This window comes from Phyllostomus hastatus, unplaced genomic scaffold (assembly GCF_019186645.2).
Source record: "Phyllostomus hastatus isolate PE091 unplaced genomic scaffold, TTU_PhHast_1.1 phas_scaffold_39, whole genome shotgun sequence".
Classification (NCBI taxonomy): Eukaryota; Metazoa; Chordata; class Mammalia; order Chiroptera; family Phyllostomidae; genus Phyllostomus; species Phyllostomus hastatus.
Window position 1 is genome coordinate 22,289,758 of NW_025334028.1, and position 16,292 is coordinate 22,306,049.

Here is a 16,292-nt window from a genome sequence, read left to right on the forward strand (position 1 = left end):
GAATTAGACAGGCAAAGAAATAAGAAAAGCTGGTTAACTATTATAAATTAAGCACATAGAAACAGTTACCAGGGAGTCAGAGTCCATGGTACATAGAGAAATGTTTTAGACAGAAAAGGTAAATAGGTAAGTTAGACATCACAAAGTCTTTATAATAAATTTCCTATAACCTCTATTCAATTTAGCGTATCCTTTTGCCCCATGACAAATTCTGAGAACTTTAATAAACAATAAGCTATTTAAACTCTGTATGTACAGCTATTTCTAATTGTCTGATTTATGGCTCTCCTGGTTAAAATAATCTTTGTTTAATATAATTTAATCTATGGGAATTTTTGTATTTTTCCTGGTTACCTTTGCATTAATTTTTTTCTGCTTCACCTAACCGCAAATGTCAATCACTGCTAAAAATGAAAGTATAAAAACCTGCTTGTACTTGCAATAAATGGAACAGAGCATCACTGTCCTCTGAGGCGTGTTGTCATCTGTCTCCCATCGCCGATGCCTTACCCACCTTTCAGGAACCCCTGGACCTAGCTGCGGCTGGACCGCGGCAGGTAGGAGCTCCTTCTTTCTCTCTGCAGTGTAGTATTCCATTGTGTAAATGTACCATAGTTTTTTGATACACTCATTTACTGATGGGCACTTAGGTTGCTTCCAGCACTTGGCTACTGTAAATTGTGCTGCTATGATGTATGTGTTATCATTTGATGTGACTGCAACACAATAGGCTTGTTTACACCAGCTTCACCACAAGTACGTGAGCACTGTGTTGAGCTACGATATCATGATGGCTACAAAGTCACTAAGCAATGGGAATTTTTTAGCTTCCTCATAATATTATAGGAGCACCATCATATATGCAGCCTGTCATTGACAAAAATGCTATACAGCTCATGACTGCATTTCTTAATAGAGTCTTGTGTTATCTAACCACAACTATGGGTTAGTGCATGAAGTTCTGTATCTACATTTGGTCGATGAAAAGATGTTTGTGTTTGTGTAATCTCTATAACCCCCTTACTCAAATGCTTGCTTAGACAAAGCAGTCTGTTTATTGTTCCGTGTGCTTCCTATTTCCCTGCTTCTCCTTCTCTCTCCTGTCTGACTGGGAAGATTTCTTTTTCACTCTCTGTATGTCTGCTCCACTCTTGTTATTCCCTCTCTTCATATCATGAGTAAAGGAATGTTTGTTTGCGTTATTCATTTGGAATAACCTTGGATTTAGCCTGTACATCCTCCTTTGTTATCTGTTTTACATGTAGAGACTGCTTTCTTGGTTGCATTTGATCCAGAAGTGCAAAAATAAAAAATGCCAAGTAGAATTTTTCTTTTTCTACTTCCCCATTTTCTTCTTATTTCTCTTTTATGTAGGAGAAGTGGGTTTGAATCTATACCAAAGGCAGTTTTTTAAAAAATATATTTTATTGATTATGCTATTACAGTTGCCCAATTTTCCTCTCTTTATTTCCCTCTGCCCTGTACACCTGCTCCCTCCCACATTCCCTCCTTTTAGTTCATGTCCATGGGCCATACATATAAGTTCTTTGGCTTCTACATTTCCTATACTATTCTTAACCTCCCTCTGTCTATTTTCTACCTACCATTTATGCTACTTACTCCCTGTACCTTTTCCCCCTCTCTCCCCTTCCCACTCCCCTGTTGCTAACCCTCCATGTGATCTCCATTTCTGTGATTCTGGTTCTGTTCTAGTTGTTTGCTTAGTTTGCTTTTGGTTTTGTTTTAGGTGTGGTTGTTAACAACTGTGAGTTTGTTGTCATTTTACTGTTCATATTTTTGATCATCTTTTTCTTAGATAAATTCCTTTAACATTTCATATAATGATAGCTTGGTTATGATGAACTCTTTTAACCTGACCTTATCTGAGAAGCGCTTTATCTGCCCTTCCATTGTAAATGATCCAGCTTTGCTGGATAGAGCAATCTTGTGTGTAGGTCCTTGCCTTTTGTGATTTGGAATACTTCTTTCCAGCCCCTTCTTGCCTGTAAGATCTCTTTTGAGAAATCAGCTGACAGTCTAATGGGAACTCCTTTACAGGTAACTGTCTCCTTTTCTCTTGCTGCTTCTAAGATTCTCTCCTTCTCTTCAATCTTGGCTAATGTAATTATGATGTGCCTTGGTGTGTTCCTCCTTGGGTCCAACTTCTTTGGGACTCTCTGAGCTTCCAGGACTTCCTGGAAGTCTATTTCCTTTGCCAGATTGGGGAAGTTCTCCTTTATTATTTGTTCAAATAAGTTTTCCACTTGTTGCTCTTACTCTTCTCCTTCTGGCACCCCTATAATTCGGATGTTGGAACATTTCAAGATGTCCTGGAGGTTCCTAAGCCTCTCATCATTTTTTTAAATTCTTGTTTCTTCATTCTTTTCTGGTTGAATGTTTCTTTCTTCCTTCTGGTCCACACCATTGATTTGAGTCTCAGTTTCCTCCCCATCACTGTTGGTTCCCTGTACATTTTCCTTTATTTTACTTAGCGTAATCTTCATTCTTTCATCTAATTTGTGGTCAAATTCAACCAGTTCTGTGAGTATCCTGATTACCAGTGTTCTGAACTGTGCATCTGATAGACTGGCTATCTCTTTGTTGCTTAGTTGTATTTTTCCTAGAGCTTTGATCTGTTCTTTTATTTGGGTCATTTTTTTGTCTTGGTGCGTGGAGCCTTAGGTGTTCACCAGGGCGGGGTAACCTACGATGCTGCATTGTGACTCTTTTTGTGGGGGAGGGGTCTGAGAGGAACAAAGGTGCTTGCTCCACTCTCTTCCAGTTTTCAGTCACTTCCCCTGCTATCCACAATCAAATTGGTCCCTTCTGGTGCTGATTCCCTGGTGGGTGGGTTTGTGTACATTCTAGGACCCTGTGGGTCTCTCCAAGGAACTCTCCTGTGAGGCTGGGAATTTCTCCCACTGCCACCTCAACCCCCACAGGTGTTTTCAATTGGTGGTTTGATTCTTTATTTACCCAGTAGAACCTTGGGTTTCACAGTCTGCTTCACTCCCCTGTTGTTCCTTCTGGGTTATCTGCATGCAAATGTGGGGCCACCTGCTCTACCAGCCACTGCCTCTCTGGGTCCACCAGCTGCCACCTTGCCAGGAGTCTGTCTCTGTCCCTCCTACCAACCTGGATGAATATGTCTTCTTTAACTCCTTGGTTGTTGGACTTCTGCACAGTTCGATTTTCTGTCAGTTCTGGTTGTTTGTTGTTTTAAAATTGTTTGTTGTTCTTTTTTTGGTTGTGTGGAGGCAAAGTGTGTCTATCTACGCCTCCATCTTGGCCAGAAGCCTGAATCTGTACCAAAGGCAGTTTAAGAATTGTTTTTACTACGGGTTAAATTTGCTTAGCTATTTTAGATATATATCAACCCCTATTTCATTAGTGCGAAGCTACTACCAGTCAACACATTTCTATAGAGACTGACATATGATCTAGCACTCTCCTCCTCTTTACAGCAGAGAAGTCAGATGTCAATCAGTCATGGCAAAGGTGCCCATGATTCTGGCATTTCTGCTCCATGCAACACCACTCAGCATTGATTGAGCAGCTCCCTGTTCTAGGCTTTCAGCTGAACACAGCATGGGGTGGGGTAGAAGCAATGAGGAATCAGAGATCTCTAACTCTGCCAAGAAGCAGCACGGGGTAGTGCTTATGATATGACTTTGGATTCAGGTAGCCCCTAACCTTACTAGCTGTGGGAACTTGGGATTATTTAACTTTCCTTATCTGTAAAATGAGGATGAATAATAGTACCACAATAGTATCAAAGGGTTATCTAATGAGAAAATGAGATAACTCTTTTGAAGCACTTTTCAGGGAGCCTGACAGAAAGAAAAGCCCTCCAAAAATGTTCGCTACAATAATTATGTATAAAAGCAAGTTCACAATCTATGGTAGAAAAGAACTGCAGTCTTGTCAGCCTATCTCAAAGTGTCATAACACAGATGTAAGTTAGTGCTTTGGAGCAGAGGAGGAGACGTTCTTCTGAATGAAGAACTCACAGGAGGCTTTGTAGGTGAGCAGGCATTTGAGGCAGACTTTAAATAATCCTGGAAAATAGAGAAAAATCTTCACTGGGTCATTTCTGTTGTCCTCTGTTCAGTGTAACTAGTATGTCTATGGTTTCCAGGAAAGAGGAGTTTGACTTTTCTTCTATCCATATTTGGAGGACTCATAAAATCTATTGTAAAATCAGCTATTTAATTATATGTAGACTGTCAAAACTCCCAATAACAAGGCAGACAAATTAACATAAAGGACTTCTTTCTCTAGAATTGCCAAGGGAACAATTACATGACTAGTTCATGCTGTGTCAGTAAGCTTTAATTAAACACAGGGTGGGACAAAGCAGGTTTACAGTTGTGAGTATATGAAACTTAAAGTTTAATCTTGTATTATTATTTATTAATTACTGTATTACTTTGGTCCCACCCTGTACTTATTGAGAAACAGCTGAAAACTGAGAAACATTCACCTATCAGAGAGGCCAAGGAGGATCTATGATTTCAAGTACTTCCAGTTTGGAAAGTACCGAAGGAAAGAAGAAAGTCCCACATCTTTTAACTGACAGTCAAGGCCCTTCATTACTTGACTCTAGCCTTCTCCTTCACTTTAATTCTTCATATTCTCCAATAAAGGGCCTATGTTCTTTAAAAGCCTGTGTTCACATTCTCTCCCAAACAGAAACCCATTCCTCATTCACCCCTTGCTCATCATGTTCCTTTTCCCCTTTCTGTCCTCTTGGCCCCTGCAAATCCCATCCAAACCTTGAGATTCAGGCCATAGTGCCCCATTGTGGAGATACATTAGCTCCACCTTATAGTCATCCTTCAGTGCCCACATGGCTCCTGCAGCATTAGGGGCCCACCCTCTTCAGCTGCTCTCTGTACTCAGTGCAGAGATCAATCTCTCAAATTCTATTGAAATCCCTGGTCACAGACCTTCTTAAATTTCATTACTGTTCTCAACTGCATTTTGTGCCATGCATACAATAGGTGGTTAATAAACATTTATTGGATTCTTGTGCTTATTTCCCTCAGGGAAGGCACATGCTGACCATGAGGAGTCCCATACTGAACACAATTCAGCACCTCCTCTTTCAGAGCTGGCAGATTAGCAGTGTGGCCAGCACTGGTCAGGTCAACAGAACAGAGAAACTCTCACATGAGGTAGGAAGTGGCCACTGACCTAGATTTCCCAAGTAGAATTCAAAGGAGGGAGACTCTACTCTGTCTTTTCATTTGTGCATTGTCAGCACCTAACTCAATGACTGACACATAATGAATGCCTAGGTAATTGACAATGGAACTGAGGAGTGACTTCTACTTATAGAGTCAAGGGAGCCTTGTAACAAACTATAGAAATGATCCTTGAAAGTATAGTCAAGGAAGCTTTTAAAGAAAGATATTCCATTAAGACTTATCTGGAAAGATGAGTTTGAATAGAGAATTATAGATGGACTCAAAAAAGGTATAGATGGACAAAGACACTTGATCAAATGACTTTCTCTTAATACACACTTTTACACATTTTCCTGTGTTACTCATCTCCCATACCTGATGACCTGGAATTTTGAGGGTATTAGAGTCATACCAATTTGTGTTCAAGGTCTCAATAAATTTGCAGCCTTAATACTCAATCATGACCTTCTGTCACTCTATGAACACATGGCTCCATGAAGCAGCCAACAACACACCAGGACAAACTCCTTGCCCTGCCTTCTACAAGTTTATGTCAGTGGGTGGGAAGAGTGGAGGACACACAATTGGGTACAAGTTCCAATATCAAAAGGGCCATAGCAGGCCTGGAACAATATCTGGAATGTTCAGAGGTAAACCTATCATCCTCTAACGAACCATAGGATATCACTCACCTTTACTTCCCTCTCTATTGCCTTAATTATGTTTCTCTCTGTAGCCCACCTAAAATCTGTGTAACATTTCAATCCAAGCACTGTCTTCTAAATTCAGATTCCGTGGAGAGAGGATAGGATTGGTTCTGCTTGAGTCAGGGGTCCCTGTTGTGGAAGGTAGAATAATGGCTTCAAAGATATCCACTGTAATTCATGAACCTATGAATATGTTGCCTTATATAGCAAAAGGGATAGTGCAGATGTGATTTATATGAAGATCTTGAGATAAGAAGTTTGTCCTGGATTATCTAGATGGACCCAGTCTAATCATATGGATTTTTCAAATAGGAAGACCTTTACAGTCTGTGGATAGAGACAGTGAGGTAATTACCCACAGTCCTCAGATGGACATACTACAGTAGGCGGTAATATTCCTTTTCTTTTGCTTTTGTCACTTAGAGGATTAACAGGAACACAAGGACTGGAATCTCTAATACAGACTTACAGAGCTAATAATGAGCAGTGCTGGCATCTGACTCCAGAGCTTAGGAGGGAAATACCAGAATCTGTACAAGAGACCAAACTGTCTCCTTGTTACCTAAAGGCCTGATAATTGGTAAGAAACTAAGAGAGATTGTTGTAATGGCAGAAATCATCCTCAGTCTAAATCCTTCATTTTGGGGGGGTTAAGTTACTTTGCAAAATGGTTAGGTTAATACTCTTTTTAAAGTAGCTCAAAAGAAAAATAAATATAATCTTTACATATGTGCATGAATAGTCTTCAAACTTTAAAGCATATTGAGGGTTGAGGTGCAAAATGAAGAGTTGGGGGAGGAATTTAGCACCAGTGCATAGACCTCTAGGCCAAGATTTTAAATTCCTAGAGCAATTTTGAAAAATAACCACATTAATTATTATACAATTATTATTTTATTTTTACTTTAATACTGAAGCCAAATGTTGGGGGAGTTGAAATTCTGGCCAGTGTTGCTGTGGTTGTGGAGCCAGGAACCTAGCCATGAAAAACATTGTGGGGGAGTTTGTTTGCATGTGTCCTGAGGGTCTTAGGAAATAGAGTAAGAGAAGCCAAAATCCAAAACCACAAATATGTACACCCCAGTCTTTGGTGAGAGCCAAGCAACAAACTTTCTGAATGTCCCACAAGTGTTTTGTTGACTTATTTCAAATCATTTGGATGATGTGCTTGACTGAGATGTTATAGAAACACCAAATGTTCATAATACTTAAAAATAATACAATGTAACATAAATTTTGTGGTTGCAAGAAAATTAAAATATCTTAAAAAAATAAAACTAATTCTTTAGTGATGGAGAGATTTCTTCTCAAAATTTAAAATATTGTTATTTCCCATGAAAAACACAAATTGTTACTTTGAATATCTAATATTCATAGAGTGCTTAATTTGCTAGATACTTTGCATACTTTGTCTCATTGAATTTTGTCTTTAAATGAATGAGTGAGAAGGTATCATATCATGAACATCATATAGAGGAAAACACTGAGGCTTAAGGAGTAAATTTCCCAAGGTGAAATCACTAGTGCACTGTAGAACCAGTATTCCAGGGGGCCTAATTCTAGAGTTTAATAACCTGCTTAGCAATGATAATAATGGCTAATATCTTTGTCACTCTCCCTATGTTCCAGGTACTATTCTAAGTGTTTTACATTTATCAACACATTTAATCCTCACCATAACTCTGTGGTAGGTTCACTGTTATCCCTGTTTTAAAGCTGCATATTTTTCATTAATATCCTTGCCATCATTAATGTTGCTTTCTGATTTTCATAGCATGTTTTTCCAAAACATATCAATTTTATTCCATCTAAGTTGCTTGAGACACAGCACCTTTTTTAAAAAAAAGATTTTATTTATCTATTTAGAGACAGGGGAAGGTAGGGAGAAAGGCAGGGAGAGAAACATCAGTTGGTTGATTGGTTGCCTCTCTCATGTGCCCCAAGTGGGGCCCTGGCCCACAACCCAGGCATGGAACCAGGCATGCTCCAACCAGGAATTGAACTGGCAACATTTTGCTTCATGGAAGGATGCCCAACCAACTGAGCCACACTGGCCAGGGCCAGGAATGGAACGCTTATCCCTAGACACATTCCCTACTGAAGTCTTTGACTTACTCCAGCATTGGCTGGGAGTACTCTGCATCTGAGCATACCTGCCTTCCTGCTTCCCAAACCTAGTCCCAGAGAATCCCTTCACTCTCAGCAGGATGAGAGCACTGGCTTCCTCTTGAATTGGCTTCCATGGAAGACACTAGCTTCCATGTCTTTCTCTTGAATTAAATTAATAATTATTGGAGAACTTCAACACGTGGCTTTCCAAGAAAAGGTGCAGTGGGGGATAATTTCTTGAGACCTGTTATGTTTCTGTTAGATTTTTATTCCTGCCATGATAATATTTAGTTCTCAGGAGATTTTTTATTTTTAAATTACAACCTGTTCTTATTTTATGCATACAATGCCTTGTCTCTTTCTGGATATCAGTAACAGCTCTTTTGAAGATTTAAAAATTATTTTTTCATGGAGTATTTCTTCCAAAGTTTTTTCTTCATTCTCTCTCATATTAGAGAGGTAGAATCATCTCAGATGTCTTGGTTTTGTGCTTTAGTTGGGAATCTTTGAACACATGGATGGCATTTGTTGACTGTGGGTATTATTGTTAAGGAAACTGTAATGCCCCTATGTCCAGGTCTTTTCTCTTTGGGCTGGTCAGTTTTTTCAGAAAAGGAACTTCTGGTTCTCAGTGTGGAAGATACACACTCAGCTGCCACTCTTCTGGAATCCAAGAGGACACTTGAGGGTCCTTGAGAGGAAGAATCCTTTTAAGGCCTGTGAAAATTTCCTCATATATAGCCTTACATATCTGCCTGTGATAATCTCAGGTTCCTAAATGAATGAGTGAGAAAAGTACATCTATCACTTTACAAGTAATGTGAAAAATGGACAAGGAGTTTTAAAATCTCCTGAAGGTTTTAAAAACATTTTAAAATAGTTTATATCATTTTGACAATTATTTTTTCCAGGGTATTTTTTTCTTAAATGAAAATAAAAATCACAGAAACTTTAAGTTATTTGACAACTATATATGAATATTGCAGTTGAAATCTGCATTTCTTTACAGTTTTTTTATAGGTAATAAAGTTATAAATCTCACAGTAACAAGTACAACCAAACAGTGGTGGTGAAAAGTCAACTTCAGTTCTCCAACTTCCTTCACTCCCAGGTTCCTGAGGTAAATAGCCTGTTTTTGTACATTTCCAGCCCTTTTGCCAAGCTCATATAAACATATATACTCATAAGTGGAAATATTTTTTTGCTTTGTTTTGTCTTTCACAAATATTGGATCATACAATGCATGTTATTTTGTATTTTGTTTTTTTACATGTAATGACGCATCATATTCATCCTTAGTAAGAGATATAATTAGTAATTTTAAATATAAATTTAACTTTCAAAATAGGGGGTAATCATCTTTTATTGTCTCTGACTGTTTAAAGATTTTTTTTCTATAAGCAAGGCTGCAGCAAATAGCTATTATCTCTACATCACCACACAGACACCTCTATTTTTATGGAGTTTATTTCCAAGTGTGGTATTTGTGGTGGAAAAGACATGTATGTTTTTAAATTGTAATAAATATTGCCAATTGCTTTTCAAAAACCTGTAACAATTCACATTTTACCAGCTGAAGCTAATAGGTTGGTAATAATATCTCATTTTTAAAATTTTATAGTTTGCTGACCACTATCAAGGTTTGTACCATTCCAATGCTTCTTGGCCATTTTCATTTCATTTGTTATGCATTTTCATTATTTCTAATTTTTCTGTTGAGCTGTTGGTTTTTCTAAATAAATAAACACTAAAATATTAGAAATATTAATATTTTTGTCAGTCACATGTGTTACATGTATTTTCTTTTATATTATTTTTCACTTGATTTTTTAATACAAAATTTAAATTTTTCTTCATGCTAAGAATTTGATTTTAAATCCTTTCATAAAAGTTATTAAAGTGAACCTCCCACCTTATTTGAATTTATATCTCTTATGGGAAGTCAAAGGAAGGAACAAAGCAATGCCTCCTCAAATACCATGTACATTTTGTCCTCTATACTCTTTGCCTCATTCCTCTGTTTCTCCTATGTAGTCCTGTTTTCAAAACCTATGACATCAGCCTACTTCAGCTTTCTTTCTGTGGAAATACTTGATTACAGACCTATCCTATAACATCTATGCTCAAAATCATGTTTATATATAAATATAATCACTTGACCTATTTAATCAATTTGCCCACAAAAAAGTTCCTTTATCCAATAGAAAGTCTTGAAGAAATACATGGTAATGGGATTGTAGTCAATTACATTCTTTAATAATTTATAAGGACTTGAAATTGAGGGTTTTCAACTCTGAATTCTATTGTCATGTTATGGTAGATAGAATTCTCAGATAACTTCTAAGATTCCCACCCCCTGGGGTACATGCCTCCTTTGATCTACACTTAAGTGGAGATGGAACCTTTGAATATAATGGGCTAGTCACTCCTTTGACTAGGTTGTATTAGGTTATGTTATATGGCAAATGGTAATGGGTTAGTCACTCCCATGACTGTGTTATATAAGACTGGAGGGGGATTGGAAATCAGGAGGTTAGAGGTGTGAGAGGCTATGGAGTGAGCCATGACGAGATTGTTCCCAGTCTACAGCCTTCAAGAGAACAGAAGCATTAGTCCTCTTACCACATGGAACTGAACTTAGTCAACAACAATGTGAACCTAGAAGAGGACCCCAAACTCCAGAAAGGAAGCCTGGCTGACACCTGGATTTCAACCTTGAGGGATCCTCAGCAGAAAAACCAGTTTAGACCTGACCACACTTTTGACCTCCAGAAACTGTGAGATAATAAATGGATATTCTGTCAAGCCATTGATTTTGTGGTAACTTGTTACTGGGCAATAGAAAAGTAATATGCATGTGAAGAAATATTTCCTGTAATTATTAGGCACCTACAACAGTGTTCATTTTTTAAGTACACTTTCACACATTTAGAGTAAACTTTTATGTGTAACCAAGGGAGATGTTTAGAATGGGATCACTTTTAGTTAGTAAAAGTAAAAACAGGCTTTAGAAAGGAAGGGGTGTTCTGGGAACTTCGGGAATGATATGAATGGAATGAAGAAATGTGAGTAGAGATATGAAAGTCATTTGGTGTAAGATTTTGACTTGTAGGAAGGCATAGGAGAAATTTATAGCAGACTACTTGTTGCCAAACAATTTTTTAAAATGGAAAGTTAAGTTAAAATAGAAAAAAATTATTGTGGGAGGGCAGGGGAAGGGTGGAGGTGGGAGAGGGTATGAGGGGGATAAATAGCAAGGGAAAAAATAAAATAAAAGCTTCTTGTAAAAAATAAATAAAAATATAAAGCACCCAAAAGATAAAATAGAAAAGATTATGATACAAGAATAGAAACAAGCATAATATAGAAAGTTTTATATGCTGGCTAAATATTAAAATTATGTATTTCTACTTCTGATGCATACATAAAAGAATTTTAAGTGTAGTATTAATCAACAATTTTTATAGTTCTGAAAGTGTAATAAGTGGACCCTAAGGACTCCATTAACAATTAGGGCTGGAGGTTCCTTCCTTTTAAATATTATTAATGGGAGAGATTCACAATGGTGGAGGAGAAAATGGAAGCTACACTAACCTCCTTCCAGAACCAAACTGGAATTACAACTAAATTGTAGAAAAAGCATCATGAATAACCAAGTGAACACTAGCTGGAGAGAAGCCTTGTAACCATGGGCAGACAGAAGAAACCACTTCATCACAACATGATTGGCAGGGAGTGTGGAGATGTGAGAGGGCTGGCTAGGCTCCCATGGGTAAAAGATGAAGATCCAGAGGGATATTACAGTGGCTGGGGTATTCCCCCTGACAAGTGTGGGGTCTAAACCCAAATGTGGGCTCCCCAGCCTTCAGCACCAGAACTGGAAATGAATCCAGAAAATATCCAGCTGTGAAAAGCAGCAGGGTTTCTGTCTGCCAGAGAGAGAGACAACTGGAGGTGCAGAGAGCCTCTTAAAGGGCCAGTGCACAAAATGTCATTTGCAATCACTAACCCCAGGAGGGTAGAATAAACTAGAGATGCTTAAGGAGAATCTGGGGTTTGTGGCTCCAAGGAGAGAACTGAAGAAATGTCCAGCAGGATTCCTGTGCTAAGTCATTCATCATACTGAAAAAGCCATCTTTCTCAGGCAGGGTACTCCTCTCAGAATGGCAACAACCTGAAGGGAAGCAATAGCCATGCTCACAGGAATTACTCTGCCCCACCCTGTGGAGCTTAAGCCAGGCTGCTGACTACAACTTGATTTGTTTAACAAACTGATCAGTTTAACACCTGGTCAGTTTAATAACTATGGAAGAAAATACAAAGAAGCAGCCAAAATTAGAAGACAAAGAAACAGACCCCAAATGAAAGAAAAAGAGAATTTTCCAGAAGGACTGAATGAAATGGAGGCAAACAATTTGTCAGATAGAGAGTTTAGAGTAATGATTATAAGGATACTCAACAGCATGAAAAAAAGACATAGAAACCATAAGAAAAGGACCAGTCAGAAATAAAGAATGCAGTATTTCAAATAAACAATACACTGGAAGGAATGAACTGTAGGTTAGTTGAACCAGAAGATCACATCAGTAATTTGGAAGACAAGGTAGAAAAAAACAATCAGGCAGAGAAGAAAAAAGAACTTAAAAAATGAGGAGAACTTAAGAAATATTCTGGACGTGAAACAGAACAACATCCACATCATGGGAAGCCAGAAGGAGAAGAGAGTGAGCAAGGGATCGAGAATCTATTTGAAGAAATAATGACAGAAAACTTCCCTAATCTAGTGAAGGAAAAAGACACACAAGTCCAGGGATCTCAGAGAGACCCAAACAAGTTGGAACCAAAGAGGCCTACACTAAGACAGAAAATAATTAAAATGGCAAGGCTTAAAGATGAGGAGAGAATCCTAAAAGCCACAAGAGGAAAGAAGGTAGTTACATACAAGGAAGCACCAATTAGACTGTCATCTGATTATTCAACAGAAACATGTTAGTCCAGAAGGGAGTGTCACAAAATATTCATGGTGATGTAAAGCAAAGACCTACAACCAAGGCTACTTTACCCAGCATGGCTATAATTTAAAATCAAAGTAGAAATAAGGAGTTTCTCAGACAAGAAAAACCTAAAGGAGTTAACACCAAATGAGCATTGCAACAAATGTTAAAGGGCTTGCTTTAAGAAGAAGAAGAAGAAAAAGGAAAAATAAAGAGGAAAACTTCTAACAATAAAATGGCACTACATATGTATCTATCAGTAATCATCTGAAGTGTAAATGGCTTAAATGCTCCAACAAAAGTCATAGGATAGCTGAATGTATAAGAAAACAAGACCCATATATACGCTGCCTCCAAGTGACCCACATCAGATCGAAAGATACACACAGACTAAAAGTAAAGGGATGGAAAAACATATTTCATGGAAATGGAAAAGAAAAAAACAGCTGGAGCAGCAGTACTTATGTTTGACAAAATAGACGTTAAAACCAAGGCTATATGGACAGAGAAAAAGAAAGACACTACATAATGATAGGGGGAACAATCCAACAAGAGGATATAACCCTAGTAAACATTTATGCACCTAACAAAGTAACACGGGAAATGTAAAGCAAATCTTAATGGATATAAAGGGACAGCTAGAAATACAGTCATAGTTATGGATTTTTAACACCCTGTTGACTTCAATGGATATATCTTCCAGGCAGAAAATCAACAGGGAGATAGTGGTCTTAAAGGACACACTAGAGTAAATGGATTTACTTAATATCTTCAAGCATTTTACTCCAGAGCAGCAGAATAGACATGTTTTTCAAGTGCATATGGTGTTGTGGACTCCAGCTCGTGGGTCTGAGACATTGTGGATGAGATATGAGAAATTCACATGGACCTCTGAGTCCTGTGGAGGAAATGGGATGGCATGGCTTCTCTCTCAAGAGGAGAAAAAGCCTCAGCCCTTGCCCTGACAACCTTTTATTGCTTTTCTAGGCATATTACATGATGGTCCTCATTTACTATGCATAGGTTCACTTTAGGTAGTTACTTTTTACAGAAAACAAAGGAGATGATGCTGCTAATCACATCACACAAGAAGGATATTTGCAAATGCAAAGTGAAAAGTGGTTGAACTGGTTATACTCCATACTGGGGAGGTTTAGCACAGACTTTAGGAAGTTACAGTAAGCACTTGCTGCCTCAATTCAGGGTGAGGGAGTTTTAGCAAAAGCAAGTCTCAAAGCAGCCTAGATACGTTGCAGGCCCCATTCCCCATGGGAGAACCTATCCATGGACATGGGTCCTGTCTGGGCCCAAATCACGCAGAACAGTCTTCTATAACATGGAATGTTTTCTAGGACAAACTACATGATAGGACACAAATGAGTTTCAAAAATTAAGAAGACTGAAACCATATCAAGTGTCTTTTCTGACCACAATGCTATGAAACTAGAAATCAAGCACAAGAACACTGAAAAACACACAAAGACATGGAAGCTAAATAATATGTTATTAATTAATGAATGGGTCAACAACAAGATTAAGGAAAAAATCAAAACATACCTTGAAACAAATGAAAGTGAAGACATAACAATCCAAATTCTGTGGGACACTGGGAAAGCAATCCTAAGAGGGAAGTTCATAGCATTACAAGCATATCTCAAAAGATGAGAAATAGCTCAAATAAACAATCTAAATTCACACTTAAAGGAACTGAGAAAGAACAACAAACAAAGCCCAATATGAATAGAAGGAAGGAAATAATTAAGATCAGAGCAGAAATAAATGGAATGGAGTCCAAGAATAAAAAATTAAAAAGAACAATGAATCCAAGAGCTGGTTCTTAGAAAAGACAAACAAGATTGACAAAACTTTAACCAGACTAATCAAGAAAAAAATAGAAAGTACCCAAATAAATAAAATCAGAAATGAAAGCAAAGAAGTAACAAATGATAACAAAGAAATAGAAAGGATTGTATGAAAATATTATGAACAACTATATGCAACAAACTGGACAATCTGGATGAAATGGATAAATTCCTAGAAACATACAATCTTTCAAAATTAGGAAAAATCAGAGAGTGTGAATAAACACATTACACCTAGTGAAATTGAATCAACAATCAAAAAACTCCTAACAAACAAAGCCTAGATGGCTTAATAGGGGACATTCACCAAACATCCTGAGAAGAACTAACACCCCTACTTCTCAAACTATTTCATAAAATTCAAGAGGAGGGAAGGCTCCTTAACTTATTTTGGGAGGCTAGCATTATCCTAATTCTAAAACCCGATAAAGATATTACAAAGAAAGAACATTATAGGCCTATAGCTCTGGTGAACATAGATGCTAAAATTCTCAGCAAAATATTAGCAAACCAATTAAAGAAATTCATTAAGAAGATCATACACCATGATCAAGTGGGATTTATTCCAGCAATGAAAGTAGAACATTCACAAATCAATAAATGTGGCTAACTACATAAACAAAAGGAAAGATAAAAAACACATTATTATACTAATATATGCAGAAAAAGCATTTGATAAAATCCACCACCCATTTATGATAAAAAATCTAAGCAAAGTGGAAATACAGGTAAAATACCTAAACATGATAGAGGCCATGTATGATGAACTCATGGCCAGCATCACCCTTAACAGGCAAAAACTACAAGCATTTCCCTTAAGATTGGGAACGAGACGGGATGTCCACTTTCACCTCTCTTATTCAGCATAGTACTGAAAATTCTAGCCACAGTAATCAAACAAGAAGAAGAAATGAAAGGTATGCAAATTGGAAAACAAGTAGTAGAACTGTCTTTATTCACAGATGAATGATTCTGTGCACAGAGAACCCCAAATATTCCACCAAGAAACTACTAGAACTGGTAAATAAATTTTGCAAAGTAGCAGGATATTAAATTAATATCCAGAAATCCATGGCATTTTTATATTCCAACAATGAACTAACTGAAAGAGAAATCAAGAAAACAATCCCATTCACAATTGCTTCAAAAAGAATAAAATACCTAGGAATAAAGCTAACCAAGGATGTAATAGACCTGTACTCAGAAAATTATAAAATAGTGAAGAAAAAAATTGAAGAAGACACAAGTAAGTGGAAGCGCATACCATGTTCATGGATAGGATGAATTAACACCATTAAAATGTCCATATTACCCAAAGCGATCTATAGATTCAGTACAATTCCTATCAAGAATCCAATGACATATTTCACAGAACTAGAACAAATATTTCAAAAACTTACATGGGACCACATAAAGCTCTGCATAGCAATA